This window comes from Pimephales promelas, chromosome 1 (assembly GCF_988280905.1).
Source record: "Pimephales promelas chromosome 1, fPimPro1.hap1.1, whole genome shotgun sequence".
Lineage (NCBI taxonomy): Eukaryota > Metazoa > Chordata > Actinopteri > Cypriniformes > Leuciscidae > Pimephales > Pimephales promelas.
The window spans coordinates 17813146-17831239 of NC_142769.1; the positions used below are offsets into that span (position 1 = coordinate 17813146).

The 18094-nt window shown below is 37.0% G+C and overlaps 1 protein-coding gene across 2 annotated transcripts in view; it reads left to right on the forward strand.

Annotated features, from left to right (window-relative positions):
• slc8a4b (solute carrier family 8 member 4b) overlaps nt 1–18094 on the forward strand; it is a 95221-nt gene that overhangs the window by 49697 nt on the left and 27430 nt on the right. The gene's annotated exons all lie outside the window — the stretch shown is intronic.

Genomic DNA, 18094 nt, shown 5'->3' on the forward strand with positions numbered 1-18094 from the left:
ATATACAAGCTTGATAAAAATGATCATTCTAGAAGAAAATTTCAAATGGCACTTAGAGGCTTTTGCATCTGAACTCTTCATATATAGACTATAACACTGATATAAGTGATCACCGGGATTTAGACCTACCTATATTGTATTTATATAAAGCGTTCACGGGCAAATTTGCTTTAGCCATTTAGAGTCTATATTGCTTTTATTTCCCCGGTGTTGAAATCAGGCAAACATAAATGTCAGGCAACACGATTCTGCATTTCAATATCCATGGATCACTGGATCTTTAGTAAGTAGTAAGGAACAATATTGAGTCCAGCATTTAGTTTAAATTGATAAAATTGTTCATTTTAGTTGCATTTTCGCAGTTTCCCCTATTAAATCCAGTCACGCAGCAGATCTTTTGCCACTTAGTCAGGCTGAGGGGGGTTGTTCAGGCGGGAAAGTGACGTCAATGCATTCCCTCTATTGTAAGTAAGCTATTCATAGATTTTCTAAATACTCTGTCTCTGTGCTGCTTTAAATGTTGTTCTGTCAATTGGAATATATTTACATGCAATTTAAAAGTAGATTTTGAAGATTTGATTGAATTTAGAAGTACGTAGAAGTGAAGTTGTACTAACAGACCTAGATTGCACACCTGGAGTGAACCTTCACTGTGAAAATGGTTTTAGGGGCAGTAAGGTTATTATATTGTGCTAGTTAGGATTTTTCAGGTATGTCAGATAGTGTATTTTGGGGGGGGGGGGGGGGGGGTCTCTTTATAATCACTAAAAAAGCTGTCATTCATCTTCAAGTTCCGTTATCTCTTACTAGAATCTCTTACTTACATAACGGCTACACTATGTTAGCAAAAACTATTGCAGGAAAAACTATAGGCGGATTGATCGGTGAGTGAAATCTGATTTACCATTGCTTTAAAAAAATCAACAGATATGTCTGTGATTGGCTTCGTTGCTCAATGCTGCAAAAACATATTGTAAATAGAAACATTTGATACTCTCCAGAGCGTAAACACTGATATACGGGGGATTTGTCAAATCTGTTTCATCCATATGCTATCATTACTGAGAAAACTGATCCTAGACCAGCAGTTATGAGCAGGTTTTCCCTCTAAAAGCAATCAGGAGGAGCAGCAGGCAGTGTTTTGAATGAGAAAATTCCACGCTATTCTCGATAGGACCATGACTCGATGTCAAGTTGAGACTTAATATGTACATTTACATTTATTCATTTAGCTGACGCTTTTATCCAAAGCGACTTACATATGTCAGAGGTCGCATGCCTCTGGAGCAACTAGTGGTTAAGTGTCTTTCTCAGGGACACATTGGTGTCTCACAGTGGATTCGAACCCGGGTCTCTCACACCAAAGGCTTGTGTCTTATCCACTGTGCCATCACCACCCCTTCATGTATATAGCCTATATATATATATATATATATATATGAAGAGTTCAGATGCAAAAGCCTCTAAATGCCATTTGAAATTTTTTTCAAGAATGTTAATTTTTATCAAGCTTGTATATGTAAGATGAATATTACCTATGAATTGCCATTTAAGTGAAATTACTGAATTTACATATACAAGCTTGATAAAAATGATTATTCTAGAAGAGAATTTCAAATGGCACTTAGAGGCTTTTGCATCTGAACTCTTCATATATAAATATATTAAGCATTTAAGCATGTTGGGAACATATACAGTCGATTTGGCCGTTTGACTTCGAAAAAAGTAGGTGAAAGGGAAATTAAAGTGTTCAGGTAAAGTTTACAGCTAGCAAAGGGTTTATATGATGTCCTTGTGAGATGATATGTTTCTGTGGGCCAATTTAACCTAAAGGTGATGCTGGTACGTTAGCTGTGGATTATGGTTGGTTTCATATTGAGAAAGCGTGCAATAATGTGTTATGCAGTTTCAACTGTGCATAACATTTGTGTCATTCAAGCCACAGGTAACAGCAGTAGTCATTGGATGATCATAATAAGGCTGGTATTACATTAAATATAACCATTTTGATTTTCCAACATTAAGGCTACAGCTCTTGTTTTTATTATTTTTTTTTTTATTATTATTGTTAAAAAAGCTTCATAAAAGCTTTCTTATGTCTAATGCTTCATTCCCTGGTCTATAGTAAGCCATCATCTACACTAAGATCAGAAATGCTTTATTGATGTTTTTATTTTAGATCAGTTATGAACATACTGTAAGTTAGTTTATTCTTGGTGTCTGGAACCTAACATAAATCCAACTTTGATAGTTCCTCAGTCCCAGAAACAAAAGTTGTGATAGGTCGATAGATTGATCGATAGATCGATAGATAGATCGATCGATCAAAACATTCCTCAATTATGGTGGTGAGCCCTGGTCTGAATTCAATGACATCGGACAGAGGACAAAGCGAATGGCTTGTATCATTTTTGTTACAATCAGTCTCTGATGATTTATTATCCAATAAGCCTTCACAACAGGAGCACACAGGAGGCAGACCCACAGCAAATGAAACAGAAAATACACACACTCACACATCATGGGTCTGTAATTGTCAAAGGAGGGCTGGAGACAATCAGAAATATTCTGTATTTCAGTGTTGATACACTTTCCTGGCACCTGTCTTCCCTCCCTCTTATCCTTTTCAATTCAAGTCACTCTTACTTTCACTCCTGCTGGAAAAACCAGGTCAGATAACAGCTTAACCAACATGTTCTTTTGAGATTGATTCATGCAAAAATAATGATATTTAGATAAATTACCTCTTATTTTCCCTTCAAAAGTTCATCTGACCTATCAAAACCCAATATACTGAGATTATTAAAGCTGGATCTCTCTATTTAACGATAAGGTAGGCATGTGGTTTGAGAAATGTCAAAATTTGACCCAAGCAAAAACACATAACTCTTCAAAATTCATGTTTAATTCAATGTGTTATTTGCCATTTCTTTGTAATTTTTTGAGAAATGTTCTAGTAATTTCTGAGTGAATATTTTTCAGTGTAATATAAAATATAAATGTGTGTATGTGCCTGTGTCTGTGTGTGTGCAGGACTGTGTGAGAGAGAGGTGGATAGGTTAATATTTGTCTGGCCCCAGTGGAACTCAGTGCAGTGCCCTGAGCTTGACATAAACATAGAGACCAGTGGACGGGTGAAGAGGTGGCAATGCACTATAAGTGAAATACAGAGGAGACACAGATGAGATGAAGACAGACAAGGAGGTCTGGGGGATTAGTTTGAATGTGTATGAATGTGTCTTTGCCTGTTACCTTCATGCTATGATATTTCGAGGGCTGTGCCTTGATGTCATTCCATCGCTTTCACACTGATTTATTGCTCATATTTCATGAAGGATTTATGAGATGCTGAGAAGCACTCTCATACGCGTACTTGCATATGAACTGTCTCGCCATCCTATCTCTTGTAATCCCATCATTTTACGCTCAATCTGTCTTTCTAATAAGATTTCCCTTTGCTGTGTTTGCACAGATTCTATATTTCAGGCACAAAATTTGATTCTTTCCTTTCAATTCTCAATTTCAAATCTTTTGTTTTCTTCGCTGACTTTTTCTAATTCAACCCCTCTGTGTTCCTTGTCATATCAAATGTTCTTTTGCCTCTCACTTGTGACATGGGATCCTGCATTAGGCCTTTCCCTGGGGTGACATAGAATACTGTGAGCACTATATGTGTTCCAAGTGGACCACAGCATGAAATATATTACCATATAGAGCCATATTATATTATATATATTATATATTATCCAATACCATATTAGAGTTTGTGGGCAAAGTAAAAGTAGATCACTTTTCAGATTCATGAGCAGTTTCTGTATAGGCAGATTCAGACTGTTTAAAAACCTGCTCAGCATTTACACTTTCTGAAAATACATTGTACTTGAAAAACTCAATTCACACAAAGCTTTCTTTATTAAGAGACACAACAATAAAATGTAACATTAAAGGGATAAAATACATATAATAAATACATATAACATATACAACATAAAGGGATAAAATACAAAAAATACCTATAACATATGAAGAGTTCAGATGCAAAAGCCTCTAAGTGCCATTTGAAATTTTCTTCTAAAATGATCATTTTTATCAAGCTCGTATATTTAAGTTCAGTAATTTCACTTAAATAGCAATGAAGATTACCTATTAATTGTCATTTAAGTGAAATTACTGAACTTAAATATACAAGCTTGATAAAAATGGTCATTTTAGAAGAAAATTTCAAATGGCATTTAGAGGCTTTTGCATCTGAACTCTTCATATATAACATATTAACATACAATGCTGTCATGCCATGTTGCAGTGGTGACCAGGGGCCAGTATTCAAAGTCAAGTCAAGTCCATGTAACTTGTGCACTGCATTCCAAATAGTTTAAAGTCATATGGTACCTTTGTGTGAAGAAAATAATAATACTGATGGCAACACTTGCGTAGACAACAACTTTTCCAACACCCATTTGTTTGACCTTCCTAAGGCAGACGAGAGTGCTTAAAATTGATTTGAAACACTTTTCCTGAACATTATAACCTCAACGTTTACCTGTGCCTTGCACATTTTATGGAGAATAGCTTGTTTTCTGTTGCTTTTGTTAGCTCTCACTTTTGTAAGATGGTATATGGTTCACCGCTCATTAGGAAAGTTAAACATTGTTTTTGTGATCGATTACTGTTTGTATTTCCATAGTTTCCAACAAATATCACACTTAAATGGTGGATTGAAACGTCTAGTGAAATCTGTGAAGTCCAGTATTCTGAAGTCCGTATTATGAAATCCGTTCTGCCTGATCCGCTTGTTCGTTAACATTGTCAGGGTCTGAATCGGGCTTGAATTCATTTGTAATTGACGCCTAAAAATTCACACTAGAAAAGATCTTGCAGTTATGGGTGGGTGGGACATTTCCCGAACACATGCTAAAGTGCTGCCAATCAGAATACACTAGGCCAGCTAACCAACCAATCACAGCAAATTTCGTATTTCGGAAAGAGGGGCTTCATCGAAAAATATGTGAAAAATAATGCATATTTTGAACAATCAATCATGAAAACATATTCTAGTAGACCCCAAAAACAAAATCAAGACTTCATAAAAGGGCATAATAAGACCCCTTTATAAAATAACTATTTCGTCATTTAGTCATATGGACTCCTTTTGTACTTTCATGGTGCTTTTTGTAATTTTTAGAGCTTGAAAGCCTAGTCTCTGTCATACAGGTTTGGAACGATGATGGGGAGTGAATGATGACAGATTTTTCCTTTTGTGAACATGCACTGTGTTTTTTTGAAGACTAACTCTGCACCTTCAAAAAATCTGCAGTTTCCAACATCTACTCTCAGATCTCTTTGTAGTTTATTTTACTATTTGCTATATTCCTACTGTGATGTATCAGAATGCTCTGTTTTTTACATGAATTGCAATCTTGGGCTTGCTAGGGCAAACTCTGATCATAACCTTTGGTAAATATAACGAAGAAAGACAGAAGAGAAAAACTCTCAACTCACTCTCAATGTCTGTCTCAGTGTCAGGTCAGGTATCTCTGGAGCTCTGTGTGTGTATGTGAAAGAGAGAGTTTACAAGAGAGTTTGTATCAGATACAAAATGTAACTGCTTAAAGGTGTGGTTGAATATGATTTCACTTTTCTACCTTTTTCTACCTTGCTGTTTGAGCATAAACAACATCTGCAAAGTTATGACACTCAAAGTTTGAAGCAAAGGGTGATATTTTCTTTTAAAGAAATAGTTTTTTAAGGACTCCAACAAACGGCTGGAAGGGACTACATGACATTCCCCCTGGGTTTGTGACATGATGAACCTTAAAATTTACATAAACCCCGCCCTGAAACACATTTATAGATTATCAAGTCAGAATATGCTAATTAATGACTAAGATAACTACACATAAGCTACAAAAAGGCAAAAAGTTTTTGAAATTTTCAGTGCTTGTATGTGTGAGGTAATAGGACACAAGCTGTTGAAGCTCTATCCTCTGGTTTGCGAGCAGCTGCTCATTTGCATTTAAAGGGACAGACACAAAAAAAGGTGTGTTTTTGCTCACCCTCAAAAAATGACAACTTTAACATGCCATATAAAAATATCTGTGGGACATTTTGAGCTAAAATTTCACAATGCACACTCTGGGGGACAAAGACTTATTTTACATCTTTTGAAAAGCGCATTACAGTTTTTTTGAATTGATAAAATACATTTCTTGATACCATCACTCCCTTTCTCAAAACCTTAACCGCAAAACCAAATTTTGAAACCACATTCACAGAACTTCTGACTCTTCTGGCAAAATCAAACAATTGCATCAAAACGATTTTATCTGTGCTCAAAATCAAACAATGCTCTCAGATCAGTCAAAATTATAAATAACACTGATCATTCATTAGACACTACATCAAAAAATGAAGCACACAGTATCCAAAGCATGCAGTTAAAGAAAAGTATATTGTAACAAAGTAAACAAATTTTGCAATTACGTAAAAACAACAACAACAAGATTTATTTATAGAGTACTTTAAAATCCAAAAAATGGACACAAAGTGCTGTACAGTAAAACAATACATACATAAAAAGCCCTACACAACCATACAATGAAACAATAAAATCAATATAACCAAACCTGGATTATCAGTTTCACTTATCAAAAGCCAAAGAATAAAGATAGGTTTTAAGAAGAGACTTAAAAACAGACAATGATGATGCCTGTCTAATGTTCAAAGGTAGATTGTTCCACAATTTCGGAGCTGCTACAGCAAAAGCACGGTCCCCTTTTAGCTTGCGCTTTGTTTTAGGCACACTTAGGAGCAGTTGGTCGGCTGACCTGAGAGAACGAGTGGGCCTATAGGGGTGTAGCAGCTCCGAGATGTAAGGTGGAGCAAGACCATTTAGACCTTTAAACACAAATAAAAGTATAATGACAACTTACAGTACAGTACATGTTACAGTAAAGTACATTCAGAAGACTGCAACATAAAGGTCAGTTTGAGAGACTGATTCTGCTTCAGCGTCATGTCTTCATGTTGGTCCATCCGGAGGAGTTTCTCCACATCTCAAACTTTGTCATGTCTGAGGGAAAGGGAAAAACCCTAAAGCAGAGTCAGCCTTGACAACATTCTCCACACCTTGCTCTTCCTCGTCCTCAACCTCTTCCTGCTTGTTCACCACCTCTTACACACATACTTTTCCTCCTCTCCCTCTTATGTTGTTTCCATCCATTGTTGGTATCAACATTCAGTCCAACATTTTGAGTAAATTGCGGGACTCTGAACTGACTTGTTTGGTCACATCACTTAGAAATAAGTGTGAACAAATTTGAGTCGTTGTGTGTAAACAGTGACAGCTGTGTTGCAGTTGGGTTTAACCTTCGCCTACCTGTGTTTAGCATTTTAAAACAACAAGTGCATCACAGTGCAAAATGTGTTTTAGTGAGTGAGAATGTGTTTAAAAAAAAGAGTGCATGAGATTTGCAAAGGGATTTGCATGAGATTAACCACCTGAACTTGATTCAAGTTTTACAGAAAGAGTGATTTATTCAACTTTTTTTTTTTTTTAGACTATTGAGAATTTGGTTCAGAGAATGGGGTTTAGTGTTTTAGCAAGGTGGATCTAGCTGGATTTAAAGTTGTGAAACTATACTATAGTGTATAGCTCTGCAATTGTCAACATGGAAATTCTGGTTCTTCGTATGCTTCGTATGTGTGTGTGGGCATTCAACTCTTTACACTGCAACAGAGCCTTATCGTCAGTGTGCCTGCCATGCCACTAATTTTACCATGGGTTTACCCGGCCTGCCCTAACCTCATTCTACCACCGGCTACATGTAAAACCACATTACTGAAAAATCTCAGAGGTCTGCTGAGTTTCCTCCAGTCGTGCTTTGAAGATAGTTTGGATTTAGATGCAAAAGCTGTAATTGCCTGAAAGAAAATTGTGTTCCTTGTTTGTAATTAGGGACATTGCAAGAGGACTGCATAGCATAATAATATGTGAGCATGAATGTGTGTATGATTGATATAGCCAGAGAAACAGTAAAATGGTCTGACTTGTGAAAAATGTGTCATAAGCTACTTGATTTGGAATAATTCCTCTTCACTTCACTTATCTTACATAGGTGCTATGTAAGATAACCTGTGTACTGCAGACATTGCGCTTTACTGTTAAGACTGTGCACCTGTAATCTTTAAAGAGATAGTTCACTCAAATAAAAAAAGTAACCCTACAAAAAAGCATATTTGATCTGATCATCAGATATTTGATTAAAAGCCTCTGAATTATCAACATGATCATAACTTTGCTGAAAAACATGTAAAATGCTTTTACTTTTTATATACTTTTTTTTTTTTTTACCTTTTAACATAATTCTAAAATTACACTCTTTAATGTCATGGTCCATGTGCCTTTTTGCTGTGAAATCTTTATTTATTTATAAATAAATGTAAGAATAACTTTTTTATTTTAAGTAATAATTCAAGAAGAAGACCTACTGGACTGAAGAAACTGAGATTTACATGTTTTTGAGGAATGTTTGATTATTGCATTTTTTGTAGTCAAAATTTCTAATATTTTGGCTATATATCAGCAACTCCACCAAATTGCATATTTTGAGGTATTTTTTTTTCTCTAGGTAGTTTTAATAAACTGTTCCATTTCAAGAAAATGGTTAAAACAAATAGTTTTTTCAAGGTGAGCTAAATGTGTAAACAGACCTTTGATGTAGCCTAGAAATTTACTATTTTGCAGCAAAGTGTGGTCTAGCAACTCTCCGTTGGCTTTCGAAGTGGAAAAAACAAACTCTGGTCAGGCCAATCACATCGTGTATAGAGTTGGTGGGCGGGCTTAACGCAATGACGGCAGAGCTGTGACAGTTCTGCGCCGTGATTTCCATAGGTGATTTCCCTGATACTCGAAAACAAACAAGATGCAGCTGGCAAACAGCGGTCTTTCGATTCGACTTTGGCCGCGACTCGGATGACTTGGAGTTAAGAGAATGTCACTTAAGCTATTCTTACAAAAGGAAGATGTGTTCAGAGTTTTGACGACCGGATACGGCAAAAGTTTAATATATCATTTTGCTCCGCTGGAGGGAAAACCATGGGAAAAACGCATGGGACTCTCTCAGCCACAGGCTCACAGCCATTAGTTGCTCTGGTTGGTTAGCGCTATCCTATGGTGTGCAGAGGGATATTGAAAGACAACCTTTTATCCCGCCCCCCGGATTGAGGTACATGCCAATTGTGAGTTCCCAGACCTAACATCTTGATAAGTCTGGATTGCCTTTGATGAATATCAGCAGAATTATTTTTGAGAAAATACTGTTAACCTTATCCTGTGACCAGCACTATTTCTGCCATGTGAATGTGCTTTAAATATTAAACAGTAAGCAAACAAGACTAAAACAGCCACAAACAAAACATTATCTTGATGTTTTTTTTCTGCATTTTCGAGCATGGTGTTAATAACAGGCCTATAGTTATGTTCAGCTAGTGTATGTCATAGCAATGAAGGGAAACTTGATTATATATTGTCGCAGTGTGATGCTTGCTACATTTAGCTTTAAGCATTTGTGTGTCAGATATTGTTATCTACTCATTTGTTCTGGGCCATTTCTCAAGAATCCCCCCAGCATGCCTTAGCCTATAGTCTGTATCCACATACACACATTACGGAGCTCTTTAATTAGAGGGCAGATGTCCAGGCAGAGGGAGACTGCAGGCCTGATGTCCAAGCCTTGATAAGAGCCTTCACAGCTGCCTCATTGGTTTCTCGGGCTCATGAAGCCTCTGTGGAGAGCCAAGGCCTCCTTCCCAACTCTGCATCTATTATTATGCATGACACCAGCATGCATGCCAGTAAAGTCCTTGGCTGCATTAATTTAAGAGTATAAATGGCATACAATACACTAAAACTTTGATAGGGCTGTTTTGAAATGCATCTAAATTAAAGTGCATAGTGATTTGATTTATTGTGTACTTTTAAGTGATGGAACCAAGACAAACCGAGGCATGTTGCCATAGCGGTGAGTCCTGTGCCAATTTGTTAAAAGTAAATGCAAAAAACTGATTTGGTTTATGTTGAGATGGAAACATGAAATATACATTTAGATCTATGTCAATAATGGTGAGTGTATTCCTCTCACGCTCTGTCTTTCTCTGTCATTCCTTGTTTAATATTTATTTAACACAAAAACTGACCATACAGTTGTCACGGGCGGTTGCAGGAAGGCACACAAAGAAGACTTGTTCCAACACAAAGTTTAATAAAGATCAAGCATCAAACAACACAGCGCAACACACACTAAATGTGAATGTAGACAGAAAACAAACTACAAAAACTCCATGATAATGTAACTGTGTGTATGTAATGTAACATAGTGGTGACATCAATTAAAGTAAATCGGTCTTTAACCCTTTGATGCGCAAGTTATGGATACCCCTTCTAATGCACAACATGGGTCTAAAAATGGGTCTTTGGGTCTAATCATGCTTTATGATTATTCAAAATATCTTGTTTTCAATTATCACCAATTCATATTTTAATGTTTCCAAGATTTTGTGTTTTATATACTATTTATTTGTCTAAAATGCCCCAGCGTGATAAAACAAAAGAATAAAGAAAACTTTTTTGTTAAAAAATAGCCAATGTCACAGTTGTTTAAACACATGTAACACTATAAATATATGTTTATTGGCCACTTTGTCACAAATATAACACACATATAACTGATAACACTGAAGTTGAGCTGTAGTGTAGTGCAACTGCAGAGGGATCTCCCCACCACCAATGTGCAGAATCCACCCGGATGATGCGACAGCAGCCAAAAAATTCCATGACCCAGCAAATTGAACATGTTCAATCTGCGTTTCAATTGGCAAAAAGGAGAGAAAACCATTAGCAGTAGCAGACATGCTACTGTATTTGTCAGAGCGCTACCTATGAGGCTATCGGCTTTGACAGGTTGAACCTAATTAAAATATTTTACACTCCAGTGTTATTAAACGCCAACTCAATCTCTGCTTCCCTGTCTGTCTGTAATTATAAGCGGGATCAGACCTGTGGTGGTCAACCTAATGCTCTGTCAGTGATCTATAGCAACTTTCTTTTGTCTCTTCCTTTTATTTTTGTCACCTTTCTTTCACCTTCCTGTCTGCTCACTCACACACTGAAAATCGATCGACGTTCTTTTACTTTTTGATAATCAATGCAGCAAATGTTCAATTATCAAGGGAATATTCTTAAATAAAGCTTTTAACCCTGTGCGTATATCACACCCACTTAAGATGCAGCCAATAAGGCGACATTATTGTGGCTTCCCAGAATGCCGAGCTTTAATGTTCCTGCAACACCCCTGCTCTCATCTAACACCTCATTTAGTTCATGGTATGTAATGGCCTATTTTACATTCTGGCTTTTTAAAGTCTTATCTCCCCCCTGAAAGTCTCATCCTTAGCGTTTATTATCTCTAATCTGGACCCTTGTTTGCTGGATTAATGTTTGCATATTTTGAGCATGATTTAGGATTAGTCTCATTACTCAATTTGCTTTGTTTTTCATTCTGATTGTGGGTTTGTGATTATACAAAAAAACGATTTAACTTTGCTCTGTTTGCATTTAGATGCCCTTACCTTAGTTAGTCCCCCCCCCCCCCTTACTGTTTGTCATCTAAATCCTACACTATTAAATAGGAAGTGGTTTAATTAGCACCAAAGAGACAACTCGTTGAGGCGTTTCCTGCCGATTAACTTGAAGTGACATTGTGTGCTTGTGTGTGCTGTTCTATGTTTATGGGAGATGTCAGACCGAAGTAGACATGGGAAGAGGTGCAACGATGAGAGAGAGCACAGTAAGATAACAAAATGTGAAAGAAAAGTCTGCTGAATTGAAGAGTTATTTATCAGTATGCTAAGTAGTCAAACTGTTTAAGGAAGATTGTAATGCAGAGATCAAGTCAACAGACTAAAAAAAGTTGGTAGATAAAATATTCAGTGTAAATATTACAGTGGAAGTTCATCAAAATTCTGTCATCTTTTACTCTCCCTCATTATAAACCCATGACTTTATTTCAGTGAAGCACAGAAAGTCTCACTGCTCCATTCAAAAACAACATGGACTGGCCCAAAATAATGGAGTTAACATTGATATCTTCCCAAGGTGGAGAATTTGACTGGCATACAAGTGTGTGAATGCAGCCACCTCTCAGTCAGAGTGTGTGGATTGAATTGAGCCAGGACTTGGTAATGCCGATACTGTAGAAAGTTTGTTATAGAAGTACCAGGAGTTTGAATTGAGTACTGCTAATTGGCCATGTTTGACTAGACTTAAGATAAAAGAAAGAGAAAGACACATAGAGAGGTACAGGAAAACAGCTGCTAGTGCCAAACATTGGCTCCATGAACTGGCATGTTTCCCATAAGATGTTGACTGGCAGCTGTTTGATTGGATGAGGTTTATGGGATGACATGCCAGCTTGTCGTCCCGTAAACCACATCCAATGAAACAGTCACCTTCAACTTGTGAAAAGTTGGTCAATGATACCAATGACCAGTGGTCCTCTGTGGCATCAATTAACTTTAATGTTCAACGTAAGCTAAATAGGTAATGATGGCAGGGGAGAAGAGGAGAAAGACTGATGTGAGGATGTTAAAACTTACATGAGAGGAGAAAAATTAACCGGGAAGTGATGCAGTAGATGCCAAATGAGCGGGTGGAAAACTAATTTTTCCGCATAAAAATGGAAAGTTTAATGAAAAAAGAGGGAGGGGGCAATACTTTGCTGCTATCGAGGTCAGATCATCTATTTATCTTTGTTTCTCTTGCTGTGGGATTGGAATATCGAGATATTTCAAGTTCTGCATAGACTGAGATATCGAAAGAGTCACACCATCTGTCACTATGTTTAGGTGTGTGAGAAAAAAACAGCTGTGATTATGTGGTTATCAAACCTGTTAAAGCTTTCACAGTTTTGATTTGAAAGGAAGATCTTAGAAAACCAGAAAAGGAGAGAAAATTTCAGTTGTTAATTTGAGAAAGATGATTCAGTTGAGTTCTCAATCTCACAATAGCACTTTCAGACAGGATTGGGTTTTGAAATTACTTTTGAGTTACATTTATTTTAGCAAATCACATCTATTTCAGGTAATAATTCAGATGGCATTGAGATCTCTGTAGTTTTAGGAGTATTTAGGATCTTTGTTACTGAAGGTTATGTTCTCTAGACTTGTGCATCAGGAAACGCATACAAAAAAAAACATTTACATAAATGATATAATTATAACATTATGTAAATAATTAAAGGAAGGAGTTTATTCCTATTGTTTTAATTATTTTTTTTATGTCACATGGAATGCCAGCAGTACTTCATTTATGAACTGTGACAGTGTTCCAGGGATTATAGGATGGCATATTGATGCCTGCAGTTTTATTTTATTTTTCGACTTATATTTTTCATAGGTCGTTTAAAACAGCCACATAATAAATCAGAGCTCATTGTAAGTGGCCTGTCTATAAAACATGGTCAATACTCAAATAAATACCATGTAAACAGACATAAAATGACAACAACAAAAAAAACTCCTTCAGGGTAACACACAAAACTAAAATAACATAAAACACAAAACACCATAATGTTACTGATTACAAAAGTAGGAAGAGACAAAATTACTGTTTTTCACAGGAAATTCAGATACAATATAATACAGTATAAACACATTTACAATTCTACACCGTATAAGGTAACTTACAGTAAACCAATTTTTTTACTATAGAAGTATTACAGATTACAGAAGGTTTCATAACCACCACAGACACTGTTTGCTGTATCTTCTCTTCTCTGTGTCTTCTCTGTCTCAGCCAGTTATACTGTATTACTCCACTCATCCCAGCGCTCAAAGATGTCAGGTTTCTTCACCATCTTCTTTCTTTCCTCATTGAAGGAGCAAACAGCATACAGTATATGTCATCCCACTCGTCTCAGCATTCAAAGGTGGCAATGGCATGGTGGCGGCCATTAGAGGTGGCAAAGGAAACCTGTTTCCATCTTGTTGTTCATGTACAGTACATGGGTCCAGATGACTTATGAGCCTGTTGTGTTTCTTTGCTGCCATTCTTTCATTTGACCTGCTTTCCAGCTTGTCATCAAAGAATATAGAACAAAGGATATATGTCATCCCACTCGTCCTAGCATTCACAGCAGGCTTCGCTGTGACTAAAGGTCTTTTAGAGTGGGAACGTCACATCTGACTGGCTCTCCAGCTTCCCAGCATTGTCTGTTGTCTCTTTACAGCCATCATTCCATGCACTCCAGTCAATGTCCTTATCCCAAATAACAGTAGATTGAGCCAAAGTTTCATCAGACCTGGAATCCCTGCTGGCAAAGATAAAAGACTCAACCATTTTTGCAATAGTTGGTACCCACAGTGCTCATCCATTCACTGTGTGCCCGGCAGATTGGCGGATCAGTCTTCTAAAGCCCCTTAGGCCCATAAGTTTCCTCATTGGGGTTGGCTTCTCCTTCTGTCACCATTCAATTATTTTGTCCCACTTGTTCCACAACATCCATAAAACATTTATTCACATCAAGCTTTTCATTCACATCTCATGTACTTTAATTAGCAGCCAAATATGAAAATATTAATCTATATACTGTAATAAGACAAACTATGTTTAATTTAATACTATATTTAATACTCCCGACATCCCCCCCAGGACAGTACATCAAATATGCATGAAGCTTTACTCCATCTAATGTAATTGTGAACTCGTGAGTTCTTTTGAGCAGTTTCAAAATGTAATCCGCAAGTTATGGTTCACCATATTTGACCTTTGGAACTCAGCTAAATGTGAATCTTTTTTTCATGAGTTTGCACACCCAAAGCGTGGACACAGAAAGCCACCCTTCACCGAAAAATACTTTGACATCTTTTCCCAGCAATGCAGATGTTTTGCTCCATATTAGTCCAAAACATTAGTGGGTCAGTCCATAGCTACAGTTTAGAGTGTAGGGGTGCGTATTATGTGGCCTGTTCTCACTGCAGGGTTAGAGTAGGTGAAACACTGTAGATGAACAATTATCATTGCATAATCGCCAGGCTGCTACAGAGGAACTGTCCCTTTAATAAGTGTACAGTATGTTGTTTAGGATCATTAGTAAATTTCATTATTGACAGTAGTGACTATTATAGTTTTCTCTAAGTTGTATCACTCCGTCTGCTAACTAAGGACTGTGAGGGTGTATCATTGTAGTAATTTAATTCTAATAATCCAATTTCCTCCACACCCTCTAATAAATCTGTTAATAAATCATCTGTTAATCATCATCAGTATATTTACTATGTTCATCTGGGCTGTGGCTGTCTTCATCCTCTATGTTGAGCGTAGAATCATGCAGACAAAGTCAAAGGAATCTATCTCCAGAAGACAGAAGCATTGTGTTAGGGCAGATGTTGACAGATTCAACCAGTGCCTGTACAGTAATTTGTTTAATGCTCTCTGTTCGGCCCGTTGCCAGACATACAATAATATGCTCCTATTTTGATCCCTGTCTGTTGTATGCCTAATTCCAGAAGACTTATTCACTCTTGCTAAAGGGCTAAAGAATCTCATATATCATTTGCTAGACACTTCAGCAACACTTGAACATGAATGAGAAGGTAGAGAATATTTGGACTGGTTTTAGATGAGCTCTTAAACCAGTTTAATGTATTATCTAACATCCTTTTCAAGAACTTCGAAGATGTGCCCACTGTCTCCAACTGAGTCAAAGCAAATACCTACAGCTTCTATAATTTCTCCTGTCTCCTCTCTTACCTTTTTTTTCGTTGTTAACACATCCCAAACGAACTTCCTGACAATCTCTATAGCCCCTTTCACACAGAGATTCCGTAAAATACACGGATAAGGTGACCCGGCATTTGTCCCGGGATTGTTGATTTCGGTTCATTCACACTGCCAGTGATTTGCCGGGATCTGTGAGTGCGTTCACACACAACCCTTAAAGATCCCGGAAACACACATGACGTCAGGATGAGACAGGATCAATGGGCTGTGTGAAATGGGCTTATGAAAGTTGGGATATTCAGAAACATGTCTACCTTCCTCAGTAACAACCGCTTGACTTCGTCAATCAAATGGATCATCTTCAAGGACCTGTCTATTTTTTACAATATATACTCACCTGCCTGTAACTTTCTAGCAAATCTGCGTTAAGGCAAGCCTCCAAGATTAGCAAAACAAAACAAACAAACAAACAAAAATAAAAACGTAAAGCTGTGGTGCGCAGGAAATTAGACCAGAGGCTTTTTTTAATGGATATCATCATTGGACGAGAGGCACTAATCTTTAACACAATGACATGCTGTAAAATGCTGTCAGTTATGACAGAAATTCAATGATGTCTTGGCTGTAATAAAATACAAAAAATAGTTCATTTTATCAAGTATACTTAAAGTAAAAAGTATACTTTATGAAGTATACTAATATCAATGTACTAGTAGTATACTTGTAAGTTTCAGTACTGTTTCAGTACTTGGGAATAAATTGGCCCATTTTTAAGTGTATATAAGTAAACTTCGTAAAAGAATAAAAGAAAAAAATACATACTCATTTTCACAAATACACATGGTAATCTGAAAATAAGGTCTATAACAAAATAAAAGAAATGTTTTAATACGTCATGACATTTGTTGTCCGGAAACTTGCTTGTATCCTGTGAAGACAGGTCTCCATGAGAACGTTGCATTCTTGGAATTTAAAAACAGCCTTTTGATTGAAGATTGAAGACCTTGATTAGCTTGTTCAGGTGTGTTTGATTAGTGTTGGGGCTAAGCTCTGCAGGAGCTATCCACCTTATTCCTGACGACCTTACTGCATTTTGAAATATGGGTGTCACTTCTGTTTTGGGGAACTTCCATTCAAAAAGACTGAAACGATCATTTCAAATCATAAGGTTGCCCTACAAATACAGGCCTGTTTACACCGGGACCAATTTCACGTGTGATATTCGCCGACGTTTAACGCCTTCCCAGATAGCAAACTGACATTGAATCAACGTGGAAACATGACATCGAAACAACGTTGATCTGACATTGTTTTGCTCATCGAATTAACGTTGAACCAACGTCAGACGCGTCATTCTTTCAAAACTAACGGAAAATCAACTTGAAATCAACGCGTTGTTTCAACGTTATGAAAGCAAACCAATTTCCGATTTTCATTTAGCTTTGAAGAATGCCGCATCTGACGTTCGATGAGCAAAATCAACGTTGTTTCAATGTCATGAGAGACATCGTTTCCACGTTGATTCAATGTCAGTTTGCTGTCTGGGTTGTGACTAAACAAAGGGCGCCAATGTGAGTGTGCACACTGACACGAAAAACGGCACGCGTAAAAGCATAATTTTTTTTTTTTTAAACGCCTCGGGTCGTTTTTATTTTTGTTGTTGTTTGACGCGCTGCGTCGAAAACTATGCGTCCAATGAGATTGCCGCTTTTGCTCACGTGTCTGGTGCTTCTGAAGTTACAGTAAAACACAACTTGGGGGCGCTCAAACACAAAACGGTCTTACCGAGCACAAATATGTAACGTTTGAGAAGATAAAAGTCACCGTCTACACTGCCGGAAGACGAGGAAGGTGCAAGGCACGATATCTATGGGCAAGATGAATGTTGAGCTGCTGGTCTCAGAGCATAAAAAGCTATATGATAATATTTATATTAGTATTTCTGTAATAATAGTATAGTGTACTATTATTATTTCTGTTTTACATTAAGCGCCATCTAATGTCAGGGAATGAATTTGCATGTTCACTCGGCTCATCATCAGCGAAAATCGCTTGGGTGTGAACACAAAAAATCATATATATATATATATGATATTCATCCCGGTGTGTACATGCCTTAAAGCTGATCTGTCAGTTTAACTGGATGAGCTGTCAATTTTCCTTCATGATTTATTTTCAGACATCATGAGAATAACGTTATACTTTGTATAATGTGACATGTTATAACAGGAATATCTATGGCAAGAGCTCTTTCCAGTCGTTGCTTTCTTTTCCTCTTGATGATTTTAATTTTTTCCTTTGCAATCCGCTGTAAAAGTA